The 21,040-nt window shown below is 44.9% G+C and overlaps 1 protein-coding gene across 2 annotated transcripts in view; it reads left to right on the top strand.

Moving 5' to 3' along the window:
- The window catches only part of LOC144509457 (importin subunit alpha-7), a 167,029-nt gene that overhangs the window by 5,410 nt on the left and 140,579 nt on the right, over positions 1–21,040 (top strand). The gene's annotated exons all lie outside the window — the stretch shown is intronic.

Raw genomic sequence — 21,040 nt, 5'->3', positions numbered from 1 at the left:
CTTCTCTGATGTGATAAGAATACTTTCTGGAAAAATCATTGCTGCTTTCAAAAACTGTACACATATTTGGCATAATTAAATTTGATAGAGGTATTCAAAATCATGAGTGGTCTGACAGAATACATAGGAAAAACTTGTTGCCATTGGTGGAATGATCAAGAGTACGGATTCAAGGTAATTGACAAAGAGAAACAATGGAATCATGAGGAGAAACTTTTTTCATGCAGTGAGTGGTTAAGATCTGGAACAGAATTCCTGAATGTAGTGGAGGCAGGTTCAGTTGAGGCATTCAAGAGGGAATTAGATGATTATCTGAAAAGGAAGAATGTGCAGGGTTACAGGGAGAAGACAGGGGAGTGGTACGTTTGGAGAGCCAGTGCAAACATGATGTGCCAAATGGCTTCCATCTGTTATCTAATTCTGTCTACAATAATTTGATTTGACATGACTCCAATTCTGATTAGTTTAACCAGTAATGATATAGCATTTCTGAAAAGGATTGAAGAGGAAATTATGAAAATTGATCTTGCATAGGATACAGTATAAATCTTTAACATTTAGAATATGAGAACGAATATAGCACGGATAAAGACTATCCAAAATATAATCCAGAGAATATACTGTGCTCAGTGACCTGGGTTAATCTAAATGCTATTTTTTTGCTTTCTGTGTAACTTCATATGTGTAACTTCACATAAATCTAAACCAATCCAGATAACTAGAATCCACGATTCTGTACTCCAAATTCCCAAGTTACATAGGAACATAAGAAATAGGAGCAGAAGTAGGCAAATTAAGCCCTTTGTGCCTGCTCCGCAATCCTGACACATCCTGCTGTGAATAGTGGTGGACAATTCCACAACACATTGGAGGAGGAAACTCCACAAATATCCCCATCTTCAATGATGTGGAAGCGCAGCACATCAGTACAAATGACAATGCTAAAGCATCTGCAGCGATCTTCAGTCAGAAATGCCGAATTGATGATCCTCAGGGGCTCCTCCGGAAGTCTTCAGTTAATTAATTCACTCTAAGTTATGTAAAAACATAGGAATTAGGAGCAGAAGTAGGCAAATTCAGCCCTTCAATCAGATCATTTGATTTGACAAGACCCCAATTCAGATTAGTGTAACCAGTAATGATTTAGCATTTCTGAAAAGGATTGAAGAGGAAATTATGAAAATTGACCTTGCATAGGATACAGATTACTACCTCAATGGCTGAAAATTGGGAGAGGGGAGTGGGCAGCGGGACCTGGGTGTCCTTATGCACCAGTCGCTGAAGGTAAGCATGCAGGTGCCACAGGCGGTAAAGAAAGCAAATGGTATGTTGATCTTCATTGCAAGAGGTTTTGAGTACAGGAGCAGGGATGTGTTGTTGCAATCATATAGGGCCTTGGTGATGCCACACCTAGAACATTCTGTGCAGTTTTGGTCTCCTCCTCTGAGGAAGGATGCTCTTGCTCCCGAGGGAATGCAGCAAAGTTTACCAGGCTGAATCCGGGGATGGCGGGATTGATATATGAGGAGGGGTTGACTAGGTTAGGATTATTTTCGCTGGAGTTCAGATGAATCCAGGCATCCAGTGGAGGCGGCTGAGGGACTTCACTGGTGCATTCTGGGAGAGGTCGGACCAGCAACATCTACTAAGAAGTGGGAAGCGGAAGATCTGGTGTCAAGGAGCGATAAGCCCGAAACACTACATTAGTGTTTCCCTCCCTCCTCATCTAACTTAAAAAAAAAAGGCTGTGAGAAGGTAAAAGTGAAGATAAGAGTTTTATAAATTTTCTTAAATAATTTCATTGTTGCTAGAAATGTCAGTCAGTGGGGTTAAGTGCTGCACTTGTGAGATGTGGGATATCCGTGACGCTTCCAGTGTCTTGGACGAGTACATCTGCAGGAAGTGCACCCAATTGCAGTTCCATATAGACCATATGGATAGGTTGGAGCAGCAGTTGGATGCACTTAGGAGCATGAAGATGGCGGAAAGCGTCATAGATAGGAGCTTTAGAGACATGGTCACACCCAAGCTGCAGGCAGATAGATGGGTGACCGCTAGAAGGGGCAGGCAGTCAGTGCAGGAATCCCCTGTGGCCATCCCCCTCTCTAACATAGAAACATAGAAAACTATAGCACAAAACAGGCCCTTCGGCCCCACAAGTTGTGCCGAACATATCCCTACCTTTTAGGCCTACCTATAACCCTCCATCCTATTAAGTCCCATGTACTCATCCAGGAGTCTCTTAAAAGACCCTATTGAGTTTGCCTCCACCACCACTCGCCCACCACCCTCTTGTGTGAAAAACTTCCCCCTAACATTTCCCCTGTACCTACCCCCCAGCACCTTAAACCTGTGTCCTCTCGTAGCAGACATTTCCACCCTGTGAGAGTCCACCCGATCTATGCCTCTCAACATCTTATATACCTCTATTAGGTCTCCTCTCATCCTTTGTCTCTCCAAGGAGAAAAGACCGAGCTCCCTCAGCCTATCCACATAAGGCATGCCACTCAATCTAGGCAACATCCTTGTAAATCTCCTCTGCATCCTTTCAATCTTTTCCACATCCTTCCTGTAATGAGGCGACCAGAACTGAGCACAGTACTCCAAGTGGGGTCTGACGAGGGTCTTATATAGCTGCATCATTATCCCCGGACTCCTAAACTCAATCCTTCGATTGATAAAGGCCAGCACACCATACGCCTTCTTAACCACCTCCTCCACCTGCGGGGCCGATTTTAGAGTCCTATGGACCTGGACCCCAAGGTCCTTCTGATCCTCTACCGTACTAAGAGTCTTTCCCTTTATATTGTACTCCTTCATCCCATTTGACCTGCCAAAATGGACCACGATGCATTTATCTGGGTTGAAGTCCATCTGCCACTTGTCCGCCCAGTCTTGCATCCTATCTATGTCCCTCTGTAACTTCTGGCATCCCTCCAGACTATCCACAACCCCACCAACCTTCGTGCCGTCGGCAAACTTACCAACCCATCCCTCCACTTCCTCAGCCAGGTCATTTATGAAAATGACAAACAGCAAGGGTCCCAGAACAGATCCCTGGGGCACACCACTAGTGACCGGCCTCCAATTAGAAAATGACCCATCTATACACACTCTCTGCCTCCTTTGGGCAAGCCAGTTCTGGATCCACAGGGCAGCAGCCCCTTGGATCCCATGCCCTCTCACTTTTTCTAGAAGCCTTGCATGGGGGACCTTATCGAACGCCTTGCTAAAATCCATATAAACCACATCTACCGCTTTCCCTTCGTCAATGTGTTTAGTCACATTTTCGAAGAACTCCACCAGGCTCGTAAGGCACGATCTGCCTTTGACAAAGCCATGCTGAGTATTCTTGAGCATACTAAACCTCTCCAAATGCTCATAGAACATAGAACAGTACAGCACAGAACAGACCCTTCAGCCCACGATGTTGTGCCGAGCTTTATCTGAAACCAAGATCAAGCTATCCCACTCCCTATCATCCTGGTGTGCTCCATGTGCCTATCCAATAACCGCTTAAATGTTCCTAAAGTGTCTGACTCCACTATCACTGCAGGCAGTCCATTCCACACCCCAACCACTCTCTGCATAAAGAACCTACCTCTGATATCCTTCCTGTATTTCCCACCACGAACCCCATAGTTATGCCCCCTTGTAATAGCTCCATCCACCTGAGGAAATAGTCTTTGAACGTTCACTCTATCTATCCCCTTCATCATTTTATAAACCTCTATTAAGTCTCCCCTCAGCCTCCTCCGCTCCAGAGAAAACAGCCCCAGCTCCCTCAACCTTTCCTCATAAGACCTACCCTCCAAACCAGGCAGCATCCTGGTAAATCTCCTCTGCACTCTTTCCAGCGCTTCCACATCCTTCTTATAGTGAGGTGACCAGAACTGCACACAATATTCCAAATGTGGTCTCACCAAGGTCCTGTACAGTTGCAGCATAACCCCACGGCTCTTAAACTCCAACCCCCTGTTAATAAAAGCTAACACACTATAGGCCTTCTTCACAGCTCTATCCACTTGAATGGCAACCTTTAGAGATCTGTGGATATGGACCCCAAGATCTCTCTGTTCCTCCACAGTCTTCAGAACCCTACCTTTGACCCTGTAATCCACATTTAAATTAGTCCTACCAAAATGAATCACCTCACATTTATCAGGGTTAAACTCCATTTGCCATTTTTCAGCCCAGCTTTGCGTCCTATCTATGTTTCTTTGCAGCCCACAACAGCCCTCCACCTCATCCACTACTCCACCAATCTTGGTGTCATCAGCAAATTTACTGATCCACCCTTCAGCCCCCTCCTCTAAGTCATTAATAAAAATCACAAAGAGCAGAGGACCAAGCACTGATTCCTGCGGCACTCCGCTAGCAACCTGCCTCCAATCCAAAAATTTTCCATCGACCACCACCCTCTGTCTTCGATCAGATAGCCAGTTACCTATCCAATCGGCCAACTTTCCCTCTATCCCACACCTCCTCACTTTCATCATAAGCCGACCATGGGGGATCTTATCAAACGCCTGACTAAAATCCATGTATATGACATCAACTGCCCTACCTTCATCAACACACTTAGTTACCTCCTCAAACAATTCTATCAAATTTGTGAGCTCATAAATCTTGTCCCTCAGGATCTTCTCCATCAGCTTACCAACCACTGAGGTTAGACTCACCGGTCAGTAATTTCCTGGGCTATCCCTATTCCCCTTCTTGAAAATAGGAACCACATCCGCAATCCTCCGGCACCTCTCCCGTCTCCATCGACGACACAAAGATCATCGCCAGAGGCTCTGCAATCTCTTCCCTTGCCTCCCACAGTAACCTGGGGTACATCCCATCCGGACCGGCAACTTATCTATCTTGATGCCATTCAAAGATTCCAGCACAACCTCTTTGTTAAAGTCCACATACTCAATCTTTTCAGTCCACCGCAAGCCCACAGTACATCCACCCGAGTCCTTCTCCTCTGTGAAAACCGAGGCAAAATACTCATTAAGCATCTCTGCCATTTCTACTGGTTCCGTACTGATTTTCCCACCTTCACCTTTTATAGGCCCTATTCTTTCACGTCTCATCCTTTTACTCTTCACATATTTATAGAACGGTATAAACAAGTATACAGTTTTGGATACTGTTGGGGGATGGCCTATCAGGGGATAACAGCAGCAGCAGCACAACTGGCTCTGTTGTTAATAGGATTGAGGATTATAGGTAAGCCTATATATAAGCCTAGGTAGGTAGGGACATGACCGGCGCAACTTGTGGGCCGAAGGGCCTGTTTGTGCTGTATTTTTTCTATGTTAAGCAGGGAGGGACAAAGAACACTAAAGCAATAGTTATAGGGGACTCTATAGTTGGGGGTGCAGATAGGCACTTCTGTGGACGTGGAAGAAACTCCAGGATGGTATGCTGCCTCCCTGGTGCCAGGGTCCAGGATGTCTCTGAATGGGCAGAAAGCATTCTGAAGGGAGAGGGTGAACAGCCAGAGGTCGTGGTACATATTGGTACTAACGACAGAGGTAGGAAGAGTGGTGAGGTCCTGCAGCAGCAGTTTAGGGAGTTAGGTAGAAACTTAAAAAGCAGGACCTCGAGGGTTATAATCTCAGGATTACTCTCTGTGCCACATGCCAGTGAGGCTAGAAATAGGAAGATAGTGCAGCTCAACACGTGGCTAAACAGCTGATGTAGGAGGGAGGGCTTCAGAAATCTGGACCATTGGGATCTCTTTCAGGGCAGGTGGGACCTGTACAAGAAGGACGGATTGCATCTAAACTGGAAAGGCATAAATATTCTGGCCGGAAGGTTTGCTAGTGTCACACAGGAGGATTGAAACTAGTTTGGCAGGGGAGTGGGAACCAAAGCAAAGATGAATTAACTGAAGGGGAACCAGAGAGTAGGGCCAGTAAGACCCTGGGAAAGAGCAGACAGGGTGTGGTTGCTGATCAAAGGGGATCTGGTGGACTGAACTGCATTTGTTTCAATATAACAGGTAAGGCACGGGTAAGGCAGATGAACTTAGAGCTTGGATTAGTACTTGGAACTATGATGTTGTTGCTATTACAGATTTGGTTAAGGGAAGGACAGGACTGGCAGCTTAACATTCCAGGATACAGATGTTTCAGGCGGGATAGAGGGGGATGTAAAAGGAGTGGGGATGTTGCACTACTGGTTAAGGAGAATATCACAGCTGTACTGTGGGAGGACACCTCGGAGTGCTCATACAGTGGGGCAATATGGGTAGAGCTCAGGACTAGGAAGGGTGTGGTCACAATGTTGGGGGTTTACTATAGGCCGTCCTACAGCCAGCGGGAGATAGAGGAACAGATATGTAGACAGATTTTGGCAAGGTGTAAAAGTAACAGGGTTGTTGTGGTGGGAGATTTTAACTTTCCCTATGTTGACTGGGACTCACTTAGTGCTAGGGGCATGGATGGGGCAGAGTTTGTAAAGAGCATCCAGGAGGGCTTCTTGAAACAGTATGTAGATAGTCATGGCACAGTGGTTAGTACTGCTGCCGCACAGTGCTAGGGAGCCGGGTTCAATTCCCGGCCTCGGGTCACTGTCTGCATGGAGTTTGCACATTCTCCCCGTATCTGCATGGGTTTCTTCTGGCTGCTCCACTTTTCTCCCACAGTCCAAAGATGTGGGGGTTAGGTTGATTGGTCATGCTAAATTAACCCTAGTGTCAGGGGGATTAGCAGGGTAAATATAAGGGGTTACAGGAATAGGGCCTGGGTGGGATTGTGATTGACTCAATGGGCTGAATGGCCTCCTTCTGCACTGTAGGGATTTTATGATTCTATGATAGTCCAACTAGGGAAGGAGGCCTAGTATTGGACCTAGTATTGGGGAATGAGCCCGGCCAGGTGGTCGACGTTTCAGTAGAAGAGCAGTTCGAGAACAGTGACCACAATTCAGTAAGCTTTAAGGTCCTGATGGATAAAGGATAAGTGTAGTCCTCAAGTGAAGGTGCTAAATTGGGGGAAGGCTAATTACAACAATATTAGACAGGAACTGAAGAATGTAGATTGGGGGCAGATGTTTGAGGGCTAATCAACATCTGGCATGTGGGAGGCTTTCAAGTGTAAATTGATAGGGATTCAGGACCAGCACATTCCTGTAAGGACGAAGGATAAGTATGGCAAGTTTTGGGAACTTTGGATAACAATAGCTATTGTGAGCCAAGTCAAAGAGAAAAAGGAAGCATTTGTCAAAGCAAGGAGGCTGGGAACACACAAAGCAAGTGTGGAATACAAGGAAAGTAGAAAGAAACTTGAGCAAGGAGTAAAGAGGGCTAAAAGGGGTCAAAGAACAGAAAATTACAGCACAGGAACAGGCCCTTCAGCCCTCCAAGCCTGCACCGACCATGCTGCCCGACTGAACTAAAACCCCCTACCCTTCCGGGGACCTTATCCCCCTATTCCCATCCTAATCATGTATTTGTCAAGACGCCCCTTAAAAGTCACTATCGTATCCGCTTCCACTACCTCCCCCGGCAACGAGTTCCAGGCACCACCACCCACTGTGTAAAAAAAACTTGCCTCATACATCTCCTTTAAACCTTGCCCCTCGTGCCTTAAATCTGCACCCCCTAGTAATTGACTCTTCCACCCTGGGAAAAAGCTTCTGACTATCCACTCTGTCCATGCCTCTCATAATCTTGTAGACTTCTATCAGGTCTCCCCCTCAACCTCCGTCGTTCCAGTGAGAACAAACCAAGTTTCTCCAACCTCTCCTCATAGCTAATGCCCTCCATACCAGGCAACATCCTGGTAAATCTTTTCTGTACCCTCTCCAAAACCTCCACATCCTTCTGGTACTGTGGCGACCAGAATTGAACACTATATTCCAAGTGCAGCCTAACTAAGGTTCTATAAAGCTGCAACATGACTTGCCAATTTTTAAACTCAGTACCCCGGCTGATGAAGGCAAGCATGCCGTTTACCTTCTTGACTACCTTCTCCACCTGCATTGCCACTTTCAGTGACCTGTGTACCTGTATGCCCAGATCCCTTTGTCTGTCAATACTCTTAAGGGTTCTGCCACTTACTGTATATTTCCTATCTGTATTAGAGCTTCCAAAATGCATTACCTCACACTTGTCCGGATTAAATTCCATCTGCCATCTCTCAGCCCAAGTCTCCAACTGATCTATATCCTGCTGTATCCTCTGATGGTCCTCATCGCTATCTGCAAATCCACCAACCTTTATGTCGTCCGCAAACTTACTAATCAAACCAGTTACATTTACCTCCAAATCATTCCTCCAAGTCATTGGCCAGCAGGATTAAGGAAAATCCCAAGGCTTTTTATACAAATATAAAGAGCAAGAGGGTAGCCAGAGAGAGAGTTAGGCTCCTGAGGACAGGGGAGGAAATCTCTGCATGGAGCCAGAGGAAATGGACGAGGTATTAAATGAGTACTTTGCGTCAGTGTTCACCAAAGAGAAGGACTTGGTGGATGATGAGTCTGGGAAAGGGTGTGTAGATAGTTTGAGTCATGTTGAGATCAAAAAGGAGAGTTATGGGGTTCTTGAGAAACGCTAAGGTAGACAAATCCCCAGGGCCTGATGGGATATACCCCAGAATACTGAAAGAAGCAAGGGAGGAAATTACTGGGGCCTTGAGAGAAACCCTTGCATTCTCACTGGCTCCAGGGGAGGTCCCAAGGATTGGAGAATAGCCAATGTTGTTCCTTTGTTTCAGAAGGGTAGCAAGAATATTCCAGGTAATTACAGGCCAGTGAGCCTGTAATTACAGGCCAGTGAGTGGTAGGGAAATTATTGGAGAGGATTCTTTGAGACAGGATTTACTCCCACTTGAAAATAAGTGGATGTATTAGTGAGAGGCAACATAGTTTTGTGAAGGGGAGGATATGCCTCACTAACTTGATCGAGTTTTTCAAGGAAGTGAGGAAGATGATTGATGAGGGTAGGGTAGTGGATGTTGTCTACATGGACTTCAGTAAGGCCTTTGACAAGGTCCATCATGGCAGATTGGTGCAGAAGGAATCAGAGGTGAGCTGGCAAGGTGGATATAGAAGTGGAGATGCCGGCGTTGGACTGGGGTAAACACAGTAAGGAGTCTAACAACACCAGGTTAAAGTCCAACAGATTTATTTGTTGGCAAATGCCACTAGCTTTCGGAGTGCAGCTCCTTCATCAGGTGAGTGGGAGATCTGCTAACAAACCGCAAACCAGCTGTTTGTTCGCAGATCTCCCACTCACCTGACGAAGGAGCAGCGCTCCCATAGGATATCATGGGACTTAATAGGATTGAGGGTTATAGGTAAGCCTATATATAGGCCGAGATAGGTAGGGATATGACCGGCGCAACTTGTGGGCCGAAGGGCCTGTTTGTGCTGTAGTTTTTCTATGTAATGCATTTTGGAAGGTTTTTTACACAGAGGGTGGTGAGTGCCTGGAACTCGCTGCAGGGGGAGGTAGTCGAAGCAGATACGATAGTGACTTTTCAGGAGCGTCTGGACAAATACATGAATAGGATGGGAAGGGAGGGATATGGTCCCCGGAAAGGTAGGGGGTTTTAGTTCAGCTAGGCAGCATAGTTGGTGCAGACTTATAAGAACATAAGAAATAGGAGCAGGAGGAGGCCATCTAGCCCCTCGAGCCTGCCCCGCCATTCAATAAGATCATGGCTGATCTGAAGTAGATCAGTTCCACTTACCCGCCTGATCCCTATAACCCCTAATTCCCTTACCGATCAGGAATCCACCTATCCGTGATTTAAACATATTCAACGAGGTAGCCTCCACCACTTCAGTGGGCAGAGAATTCCAGAGATTCACCACCCTCTGAGAGAAGAAGTTCCTCCTCAACACTGTCCTAAACTGACCCCCCTTTATTTTGAGGCTGTGCCCTCTAGTTCTAGTTTCCTTTCCAAGTGGAAAGAATCTCTCCACCTCTACCCTATCCAGCCCCTTCATTATCTTATAGGTCTCTATAAGATCCCCCCTCAGCCTTCTAAATTCCAACGAGTACAAACCCAATCTGCTCAGTCTCTCCTCATAATCAACACCCCTCATCTCTGGTATCAACCTGGTGATCCTTCTCTACACTCCCTCCAAGGCCAATATATCCTTCTGCAAATAAGGGGACCAATACTGCACACAGTATTCCAGCTGCGGCCTCACCAATGCCCTGTACAGATGCAGCAAGACATCTCTGCTTTTATATTCTATCCTCCTTGCGATATAGGCCAACATCCCATTTGCCTTGTTGATTACCTGTTTCACCTGCAGACTGGGTTTTTGCGTCTCATGCACAAGGACCCCCAGGTCCCTCTGCACAGCAGCATGTTGTAATTTCTTTCCATTTAAATAATAAACCAATTTGCTATTATTTCTTCCAAAGTGAATAACCTCGCATTTGTTAACGTTATACTCCATCTGCCAGATCCTCGCCCACTCACTCAGCCTGTCCAAATCTCTCTGCAGACGTTCTACGCCCTCCACACGATTCACTTTTCCACTTATCTCTGTGTCGTCTGCAAACTTTGTTACCCTACACTCAGTCCCCTCCTCCAGATCGTCTATATAAATGGTAAATAGTTGAGACCCCAGTACCGATCCCTGCGGCATGCCACTAGTTACCATCCGCCAACCAGAAAAGCACCCGTTTATTCCGACTCTCTGCTTCCTGTCGGATAGCCAATCCCCAATCCACGCTAACACCCTACCCCCAACTCCGTGTGACCCAATCTTCTTCAGCAACCTTTTGTGAGGCACCTTATCAAACGCCTTTTGGAAATCCAAAAACACCGCATCCACCGGTTCCCCTCCGTCAACCGCACGAGTCACATCTTCATAAAAATCCAACAAGTTCGTCAAGCACGACTTACCCCTCATGAATCCATGCTGCGTCTGCTTAATCGAACCATTCTTATCCAGATGGCCTGCTATTTCTTCTTTAATGATGGATTCCAGCATTTTCCCAACTACAGACGTTAAGCTAACCGGCCTGTAGTTACCCGCCATTTGTCTATTTCCTTTTTTAAACAGCGGCGTAACATTAGCTGTTTTCCAATCCGCCGGCACTACCCCAGAATCCAATGAATTTTGATAAATAACCTCTGACATTTCTTTCAGTACCCTGGGATGCATTCCATCCGGGCCCAGGGACTTGTCCACCTTCAGTTCCGTTAGTCTACCAAGCACTGCCTCCCTGGTAACATTAATTGTATTGAGTACCTCTCCTCCTACCAACTCTCTATCGTTAATATTCGGTAAATTATTTGGAGGGCCGAAGGGCCTGTTCCTGTGCTGTAATTTTCTTTGTTCTTTGAATGAGGCGGGATCTCCAATAGACTTAAAATTCTAACAGGACTAGACAGAGTAGATGCAGGGAGCTTGTTCCCGATGGTGGGGGAGTCCAGAACCAGGGGTCACAGACTGAGGATTCGGGGTCGACCATTTAGGATGGAGTTGAGGAGACATTTCTTCACCCAGAGAGTGGTGAGCCTGTGGAATTCATTACCACAGGAAGTAGTTGATGCCAAAACATTGAATATACTCAAGAGGCGGCTGGATACAGCACTTGGGGTGAATGGGATCAAAGGTTATGGGGAAAAAGCAGGATTAGGCTATTGAGTTGGACGATCAGCAATGATCATAATGAATGGCGGAGCAGGCTCGAAGGGCCAAATGGCCTCCTCCTGCTCCTATTTTCTATGTTTCTATCATGGCTAATCTCTGTGGTCTCAAATCCACCTCTTCACCAGCTCCCATATCCCTCTTTTCCCTTTTTTCATTAGAAATATGTCTATCTCTTTCTTGAAACCATTCAATGATTCAGACTCCACCGCGCTATGGGGCAGTGAGTTCCACAAATTCACCACCCTCTGTGAGAAATAGTTCCTCCTCATCTCAGTTTTAAATCTACCAGCTTGCAACCTATACCTGTGACCTCTTGTTCTAGAAGCCCTAGAAGAGGAAACATTTGGTCTACATTTAATTTATCAATCTGTTTTAAAAATTTATCGATGATCCCCTCGCATCCTCCTAAACTCCAGTGAGTACAAGCCCAAACTGTTTAATCTCTCCTCATACATCATCCCCGGGATCAATCTGGTGAACCTCTGAACTGCCTCCAATGCCACCACATCCTTCCTCAAATAAGGAGAACATAAGAAATAGGAGCAGGAGTAGGCCGTCTGGCCCTTCGAGCCTGCCCCGCCATTCAACAAGATCATGGCTGATCTGAAGCGAATCAGTTCCACTTACCCGCCTACTCCCCATAACCCCTAATTCCCTTATCGATCAGAAAACTATCTACCCATGATTTAAACATATTCAACGAGGAAGCCTCCACCACTTCAATGGGCAGAGAATTCCAGAGATTCACTACCCTCTGAGAGGAGAAGTTCCCCCTCAACTCTGTTCTGAACCGGCCCCCCTTATTTTGAGGCTGTGCTCTCTAGTTCTGGTTTCCCTTCTAAGTGGAAAGAATCTCTCCACCTCTACCCTATCCAGCCCCTTCATTATCTTATATGTCTCTATAAGATCACCCCTCATCCTTCTAAACTCCAACGAGTACAGACCCAATCTGTTTAATCTCTCCTCATAAGCCACACCTCTCATCTCCGGTATCAACCTGGTGAACCTTCTCTGCACTCCCTCCAAGGCCAATATATCCTTTCGCAAATAAGGGGACCAAAACTGCACACAGTACTCCAGTTGCGGCCTCACCAGTGCCTTGTACAGTTGCAGCAAGACCTCCCTGCTTTTATATTCTATCCCCCTCGCGAGAGCAAGGAGACCAAAACTGGCCACAATACTCCAGATGTGGGCTCAGCAACACCCTATACAATTGCAACACTTCTCTACTTTTATACCCAGTCCTTTTGCAATAAATGACCAACATCCCATTTGCCTTTTTTATTATGTGCTATTCCTGCATACAGAGTTTCTGCGATTCATGAACATAGACACCCAGATCCCTCTGCCCGAGCGCATTTTGAATCTGCTTTCCATTTAGGTAATAATTTGCCTTTCAATTTTTTCGGCCAAAATGGATAACTTCACACTTATCCACATTAAATTCCATCTGCCAGATTTTGGCCCATTCTCCAAGCCTATCTATATCCGTCTGTAAAATCTTTATATCCTCTTCACTGCCTGCTTTCCCACCTATTTTAGTATCATCCGCAAATTTTGCTACGTTACACTCTGCCCCTGCGTGTGCAGATCATTGATAGATTGTAAACAGTTGAGGTCCGAGGACTGACCCCCTGCGGCACCTCACCAGTTAGATTTCTCCAAACAGAGAAGGACCCATTTATCTCGACCTTCTGCTTTCTGCCAGTCAGCCAATCCTCAATCCAATCTAGTACTCCCAATCATCTGTGATCTCACCTTCTGGCTCAGTCTTATATGCGGCACCTTGTCAAACGGCTTCTGGAAGTCTAGATAAACCACATCCATAGGCTCCCCACTATCTACCTTGCTGGTTACGTCCTCAGAGAAGGGCAGGACAGTTGGGGAACAATGGCGCACTGTGATTCTAGACTAAGGGCCAAGTGCTGGCAAGTGGGATTAGGTGGGCAGGCCAGGGCATTTCATCTGTCGGTGCAGATTCGATGGACCGAAGGGCCTCTTCTACACTGTAGGATCCTGTGATTCTGAACACAAGCAGGTTTGTCAAGCATGACTTACCCTTCATAAAACCATGCTGACAGTGGTGGATTGAGCTTTGTCTTTCCAAATGCTCATTCATCTCCTCCTTTGTGACTGATTCCGGCAACTTCCCCACCACAGAGGTCAAGCTAACCGGCCTATCGTTTCCTACTTTTTGACTCTCTCCCTTTTTGAATAGGGGCATCACATTAGCGTGTTTCCAGTCTACCGGCCCCTTGCCAGAATCCAAGGAATTTTGAAATATCACAGCCAATGCAGCCACTATTTCTGCTGCCACCTTCTTTAATACCCTAAGGTACCGGCCATCATGTTCCGGAGACCTATCTACCTTTAATCCCATTAGTTTATTCAATACCCTCTCCCTGATAATGGTTATTGCACCAAGTTGCTCTGCATTAACTAGTTTTTGAAAAATCTTCATTATTCTCAGCCGTGAAGACAAAGGCAAAATATTGGTTTCGTGCTTCTGCCATCTCTGTGTTCCCCATTAATATCTCACCAGTATCATCCTCTAAAGGGCCAATATTTACTTTAGTTATTCTCTTCCTCTTTATATATTTGTAGACGCTTTTGGTATCTGTTTTTGTTTTCTGCTAATTTCCTTTCGTAATTTATCTTGGCTCTTTTGATTCTATTTTTGGTAGTCTTTTGCTGAACATTAAAGTCCTCCCAATCCTCCAGCTTACCGCTATCTTTTGCAGTTTGGTATGCCCTAGTTTTTGCCTTTATGTCGTCTTTGACTTCCTTGTCTAGCCATGGAACGTTTTTCTTCATTTTACAATTCCTCTTCCTCAGGAATATACTTTAATTGAAAGGTATTCAATATCTCACTGAACATCCGCCATTGTTCCTCAACTGTCCTGCCCTCAATTATTCGTGCTCAGTTTACCTGGGCCAACTCTTTCCTCAGGCCTGGAAATTACCTGTGCCCAATGCTGAAACTCTAGTATGGCACTCTGTCTTCTCTGAATCTGAAATTCTAGCATGCTATGATCACTCTCTTTCCAAGAAAATCTTTGAGAACAAGACTATTTATTAACTCTTCTTTGTCACATAATACAAAATCTAAAATAGACCCATGGAATCTACAGTGCAGAAGGAGGCCATTTGGCCCATCGAGCCTGCACCAACAACAATCCCACCCAGGTCCTATCCCCATAATCCCGCACATTAACCGTCCTAATCCCCCTGACACTAAGAAACAATTTATCATGGCCAATCAACCTAACCCACACATCTTTGTACTCTGCAAGGAAATCATGCAGACATGGGGAGAACATGGAAACTCCACACAGACCGTCAGCCGAGGCCAGAATTGAAGCTGGATCCCTGGCGCTGTGAGGCAGCAGTGCTATAACCACTGTGCCACCGTGCCGCCCGAAAAACAGCCTGCTCCCTGGTTGGTTCCATAACATATTACTCTAAGAAACAATCCCTCATACACTCTATGAAATCTCCCTCAAGGCTACCTTTGCCAATTTGATTGGACTGTACGTATTACAGAGAAAGAGGTGCTGGAAGTCCTAAAACACATCAAGGTAGATAAATCCGCAGGACCTGATGAAGTGTATCCTAGGACATTATGGGAGGCTAGGGAGGAAATTGCGGGTCCCCTTGCAGAGATGTTTGAATCATCGATAGTCACGGGTGAGGTGCCTGAAGATTGGAGGGTGGCAAATGTTGTGCCTTTGTTTAAAAGGGGTTGCAGGGAAAAGCCTGGGAACTAAAGGCCAATGAGCCTCACATCTGTGATGGGTAAGTTGTTGGAGGGTATTTTGAGAGACAGGATCTACAGGCATTTAGAGACGCAAGGAATGATTAGGGACAGACAGCATGGCTTTGTGAGTGGAAAATCATGTCTCACAAATTTGAGCTATCTGATCAGCAGGCACATGCAGCGCGATTTGGAATCGCTGATATTTCTTTAGGCAGAGTGCCTATGGGGGTGCCTGAGAATGAACGGGTCTAAAAGTCAGATCTGAAACACTCCCAGTTTGAAGTCCACACTGCTCTTAGAATCAAAATGGTAAAATAGGGCCCTAAGACTTTCTATAGATACGTGAAGAGAAAGAGGTTGGTGAAGACAAATGTAAGTCCCCTACAGACAGAAACAGGGAATACATAATAGGGGACAAAGAAATGGCCGAGCAACTGAATACATACTTTGGTTCTGTCTTCACAAAAGATGACACAAATCAGATGCCAGAAATGTTGGACAATGCAAGATTTTGTGAGAGGGAAGAACTGAGGGAGATCAATATTAGTAGAGAAATGGTGTTGGGAAAATTGATGGGATTAAGGTGGATAAATCCCCAGGGCCTGATAATCTACATCCCAGAGTACTTAAGGAAGTGGCTCTAGAAATAGTGGATGCATTGGTGGTCATCTTCCAGGATTCTATAGACTCTGGAACACTCCCTGCAGATTGGAGGGCAGCGAATGTCACTCCAATATTCAAAAAGGGAGGTAGAGAGAAAACGGAATTATAGACCAGTCAGCTTAACATCGGTAGTGGGGAAAATTCTCGAATTCATTATCAAGGACTTTATAGCAGAGCATTTAGAAAGCAGTGGCAGGATCAGACCGAGTCAGCATGGATTTATGAAGGGGAAATCATGCTTGACAAATCTGTTGGAATTCTTTGAAGATGTAACTAGTAGAGCTGACAAGGGGGACCAGTCAATGTGGTATATTTGGACTTTCAGAAAGCGTTTGACGAAGTCCCGCACAAGAGATTATTGTGCAAGATTAAAGTGCATGGAATTGGGGGAAGTGTATTGAGACCAATAGAAAACCAGTTGGCAGGGAGGAAACAACGAGTAGGAATTAATGGGTGCTTTTCAAACTGGCAGGCAGTAACTAGTGGGGTGCCACAGGGATCGGTGCTGGAACCCCAGCCATTCACAATATATATTAATAATTTGGATGAGGGAACAAAATGTAATATCTCAAAGTTTGCAGATGATACCAATTGGATGGGAGGGTGAACTGTGACGAGGATGCTGAGATCCTGCAGAATGATCTGGACAGGTTGGGTGAGTGGGCTAATCAATAGCAGATGCAGTATAATTTGGATAAATGTGAGGTTATTCACTTTGGAAACAAAAACAAGAAGGCAGATTACTACCTGAGTGGCTGTAAATTGGGAGAGGGGAGTGTGCAGCAGGACCTGGGTGTCCTTGTGCACCAGTTGCTGAAGGTCAGCATGCAGGTGCAGCAGGCGGTAAAAAAGGCAAATGGCATGTTGGCCTTCATTGCAAGAGGTTTTGAGTACAGGAGCAGGGATGTTTTGTTGGAATTATACAAGGCCTTGGTGAGGCCCCACAGTAGAGTATTGTGTGCAGTTTTGGTCCCCTTTTCTGAGGAAGGATGTTCTTGCTCTCAAGAGAGCGCAGTGAAGATTTACCAGGCTGATTCTGGGGATGGTGGGACTGATGTATGAGGAGAGAATGACTGGGCTAGGATTGTTTTTGCTGGAGATCAGAAGAATGAGGGGGGATCTCATAGAGACTTATAAAATTCTAACAGGACCAGTCAGGGTAGATGCAGTGAGAATATTCCCAATGGTGGGGGAGTCCAGAACCAGGGATCACAGTCTGAGGATTCGGGTTGACCATTTGGACGGAGGTGAGGAGACATGTCTTCACCCAAAGAGTGGTGAGCCTTTGGAATTCATTATCACAGGAAGTAGTTGATGCCAAAACATTGAATGTATTCAAGAGGCGGCTGGATATAGCACTTGGGGTGAATGGGATCAAAGGTATGGGGAAAAAGCAGGATTAGGTTATTGAGTTGGATGATCAGCCATGATCATAATGAATGGTGGAGCAGGCTTGAAGGGCCAAATGGCCTCTTCCTGCTCCTATCCTCTATGTCTATATCCTCAACACTTGTGTCCTCAGCCCTTTACTATACTGATGCACCTATGATTGTGTGGCCAAATTCTCCTCCAACTCGACATTCAAGTTTGCTGATGACACCACCACCGTAGTGGGTCAGATCTCCAACAATGACAAGACGGAATACAGGAAAAAGGTAGAGAATCTGGTGAACTGATGCGATGACAATCTCTCCCTCAATGTCAGCAAAATGAAGGAGGTAGTGATCGACTTCAGGAAGTGTAATGGAGGACATGCCCCTGTCTACATCAACGGGGATGAAGTGGAAATGGTTGAGAGCTTCAAGTTTCCAGGTGTCCAGATCACCAACAACCTATCCTGGTCCCTCCATGTCAATGCTATATCCAGAAAGCTAACCAACGCCTCTGCTTTCTCAGGAGGCTAAGGAAATTCAGCATGTCCATTACGACTCTCTAAGAGAAATGGGACATTCAACTGATACAAGCCTGTTGACACTGATTTCTTAAAGAGCTCATGCCCAGGGCATACCCAGGATAACCGGCGTGCTGTTAGTAATGGTAGAACTAAATACAGCTGGGAGAGATCTGGACACAACAGCATTGAGGGTACGTTCACCAGTGAATCTGCAGATGCACCATAGAAAGCATTCTTTCTGGATGTATCACAGCTTGGTATGGCTCCTGCTCTGTCCAAGACCGCAAGAAACTACAAGGTGTTGTGAACGAAGCCCAGTCCATCACTCAAACCAGCCTCCCACCCGTTGGTACTGTCTATATTTCCTGCTGTCTCGGAAAAGCAGCCAGCATAATCAAGGACCCTACCCGGACATACTCTCTTCCACCTTCTTTCATCGGGAAAAAGATATAAAAGTCTGAGGTCACATACCAACTGATTCAAGAACAGCTTCTTCCCTGCTGCAATCAAACTTTGAATGGACCTACCTTGTATTAAGCTGCTCTTTCTCCACACCCGAGCATGGTAGGTTGTTGCATAAGGTTAAATCTCATGAGATCCAGGGTGAGGTAGCCAATTGGATACAAAATTGGTTTGATGACAGAAGACGGAGAGGATGGTTGTAGAGGGTTGTTTTTCAAACTGAAGGCCTGTGACCAGTGGTGTGTCTCAGGGATCAGTGCTGGGTTCTCTGTTATTTGTCATTTATATTAATGATTTGGATGAGAATTTAGGAGGCATGGTTCGTAAGTTTGTAGCTGACACCAAGAATGGTGGCATAGTGGACAGTGAAGAAGGTTATCTAGGATTGCAATGGGATCTTGATCAATTGGGCTAGTGGGCTGATGAATGGCACTTAATTTAGATAAATGTGAGATGGTACATTTTGGTAGATCGAACCAGGGCAGGACTTACTCAGTTAATGGTAGGGTGTTGGGGAGAGTTATAGAACAAAGAGATCTAGGGGTACAGGTTCATAGCTCCTTGAAAGTGGAATCACAGGTGGACAGAGTGATGAAGGCATTCGGCATGCTTGGTTTCATTGGTCAGAACATTGAATATAGGAGTTGGGATGTCTTGTTGCAATTGTACAAGACATTAGTAAGGCCACACTTAGAATACTGTGTGCCGTTCTGATTGTCCTATTATAGAAAGGATATTATTAAACTAGAAAGAGTGCAGAAAAGATTTACTAAGATGCTACCAGCACTTGATGGTTTGAATTATAAGGAGAGGCTGGATAGATTGGGACTTTTTTCCCCGGAGAGTAGGAAGCTTAGGAGTGATCTTATAGAAGTCTATAAAATAATGAGGGGCATAGATCAGCTAGATAGTCAACATCTTTTCCCAAAGGTAGGGGAGTCTAAAACTAGATGGCATTGGTTTAAGGTGAGAGGGGAGAGATACAAAAGGATCCAGAGGGGCAATATTTTCAGTGAGTGTCTGGAGCAAGCTGCCAGAGGTAATAGTGGAGGTGGGTACAATTTTGTTTTTTACAAAGCATTTTGACAGTTACGTGGGTAAGATGGGTATAGAGGGATATGGGCCAAACGCGGGCAAATGGGACTAGCTTCGTGGTTTTTTTTATATAAAGGACAGCCTGGGCAAGTTGGGCCGAAGGGCTTGTTTCCATGCTGTAAACCTCTATGATTTTAGCTATGACTGTAACACTACATTATGCACCCTCTCCTTTCCTTCTCTATGTTTGGTATGCTTTGTCATAAACAATACTTTTCACTGTATAGTAATACATGTGACAAATCAGATCAGCCATGATGATCCTGCCTACAGCGGAGCATGCATGAGGGGCCAAGTGGCCTGTTCTTATGTTCTATGATGATCTGTATTGAGTCATTTTATACAGTGGGACAAAACTTCTGAATCTCTCATATGTCAATTTTAACTTGATATTAAGCAGAAACGTGCTCAAAGTGACTTCAAGCTAGCATTTACATAAGTGGTTGGAACAGTGCATAAATCAACATTGTTCACTCTGTCATTCAGTTAATGTTTTGCTGAGTAAAATATGATTTAGCATTTGGTTAATTACTTGTCATCATTAGTCTGGTGTATGGCCCATCCAGGCAAACTGAATATCAGTTATAGATATTTGAATGAATTTTGAAGATGTGAATCAAAAATAATTTATCAATCAATATTAAGTTCTTGTTTGCAACATTTACTGATAGAAATTACGACATGGAGAAGAGTCCATATGCATTGGAAATTTTTAATACATTGGATACTTTATCTATTTTCACACACACTTTGCTCCTTCTACCGTTAAAAGGATTTTAAACATATTAACACCATTTCAGTCAGAATTTTAAAATCTCTGCTGTCCAAAGATTTTTTTATTCTAACTTCCATGTTAATTCTTGTTTGGATTTGTTGAACCTTTCCCCCATTGGTTCTATTGTGTTTGAGACTGATATCACTCAACATTTAACATCCTTTATTGAAGATCGCCATCAGATCAGTTCTTCATTTTCTTGACTGCTGAAAAATAGTATTTCATTTGTTCTCTCACGTAAATCTATTTCCTCTTTGCAGCTCTCCTCCCGGAAACATTATTTTATAGTGAAGTTTGAATCATTGAATTTAAGTTACAAAACTTATTTTGTCAACTAATTTGTTTTATTAACTATATTCCATTTATAAATTGTTAGCTGAAGTGTTGCACAAAGTCAGTCCATCCTTTTCCTACAGTATGTTTTGCAGTAAACTCTTTCAAAAAAGAGTGCTTAATTCCTTTTGCCTTTCCTGTTGCTACGGTGAAACCCATTTACAATGCAACTTCAGAGATAATCCCAGTGGCAGGAGAAGAAACTTTGATTGGGGATCTAACACTTATGGAAATCTATAGGCTTGGATTTGGGAGGCAATGTGTTCAAGGACCTTGGAGGTTAAAGAAAGTGAGTTTGGAGATGGAGCAGTAGTTTGCTAGGACGGTGTTCTCCTTTGCAGATGCTCCTTAAAGGTTACCTCCTTGACCAAACTTTTTGGTCACCCGGCCTAGTGTCTCCTTATGTGGCTCAGTGCCAAATTGGGTTTGGTATTGTTCCTGC

Source organism: Mustelus asterias, chromosome 21 (genome assembly GCF_964213995.1).
Source record: "Mustelus asterias chromosome 21, sMusAst1.hap1.1, whole genome shotgun sequence".
In the NCBI taxonomy this organism is placed as follows: domain Eukaryota; kingdom Metazoa; phylum Chordata; class Chondrichthyes; order Carcharhiniformes; family Triakidae; genus Mustelus; species Mustelus asterias.
This window is presented reverse-complemented; position numbering and strand designations above follow the sequence as displayed.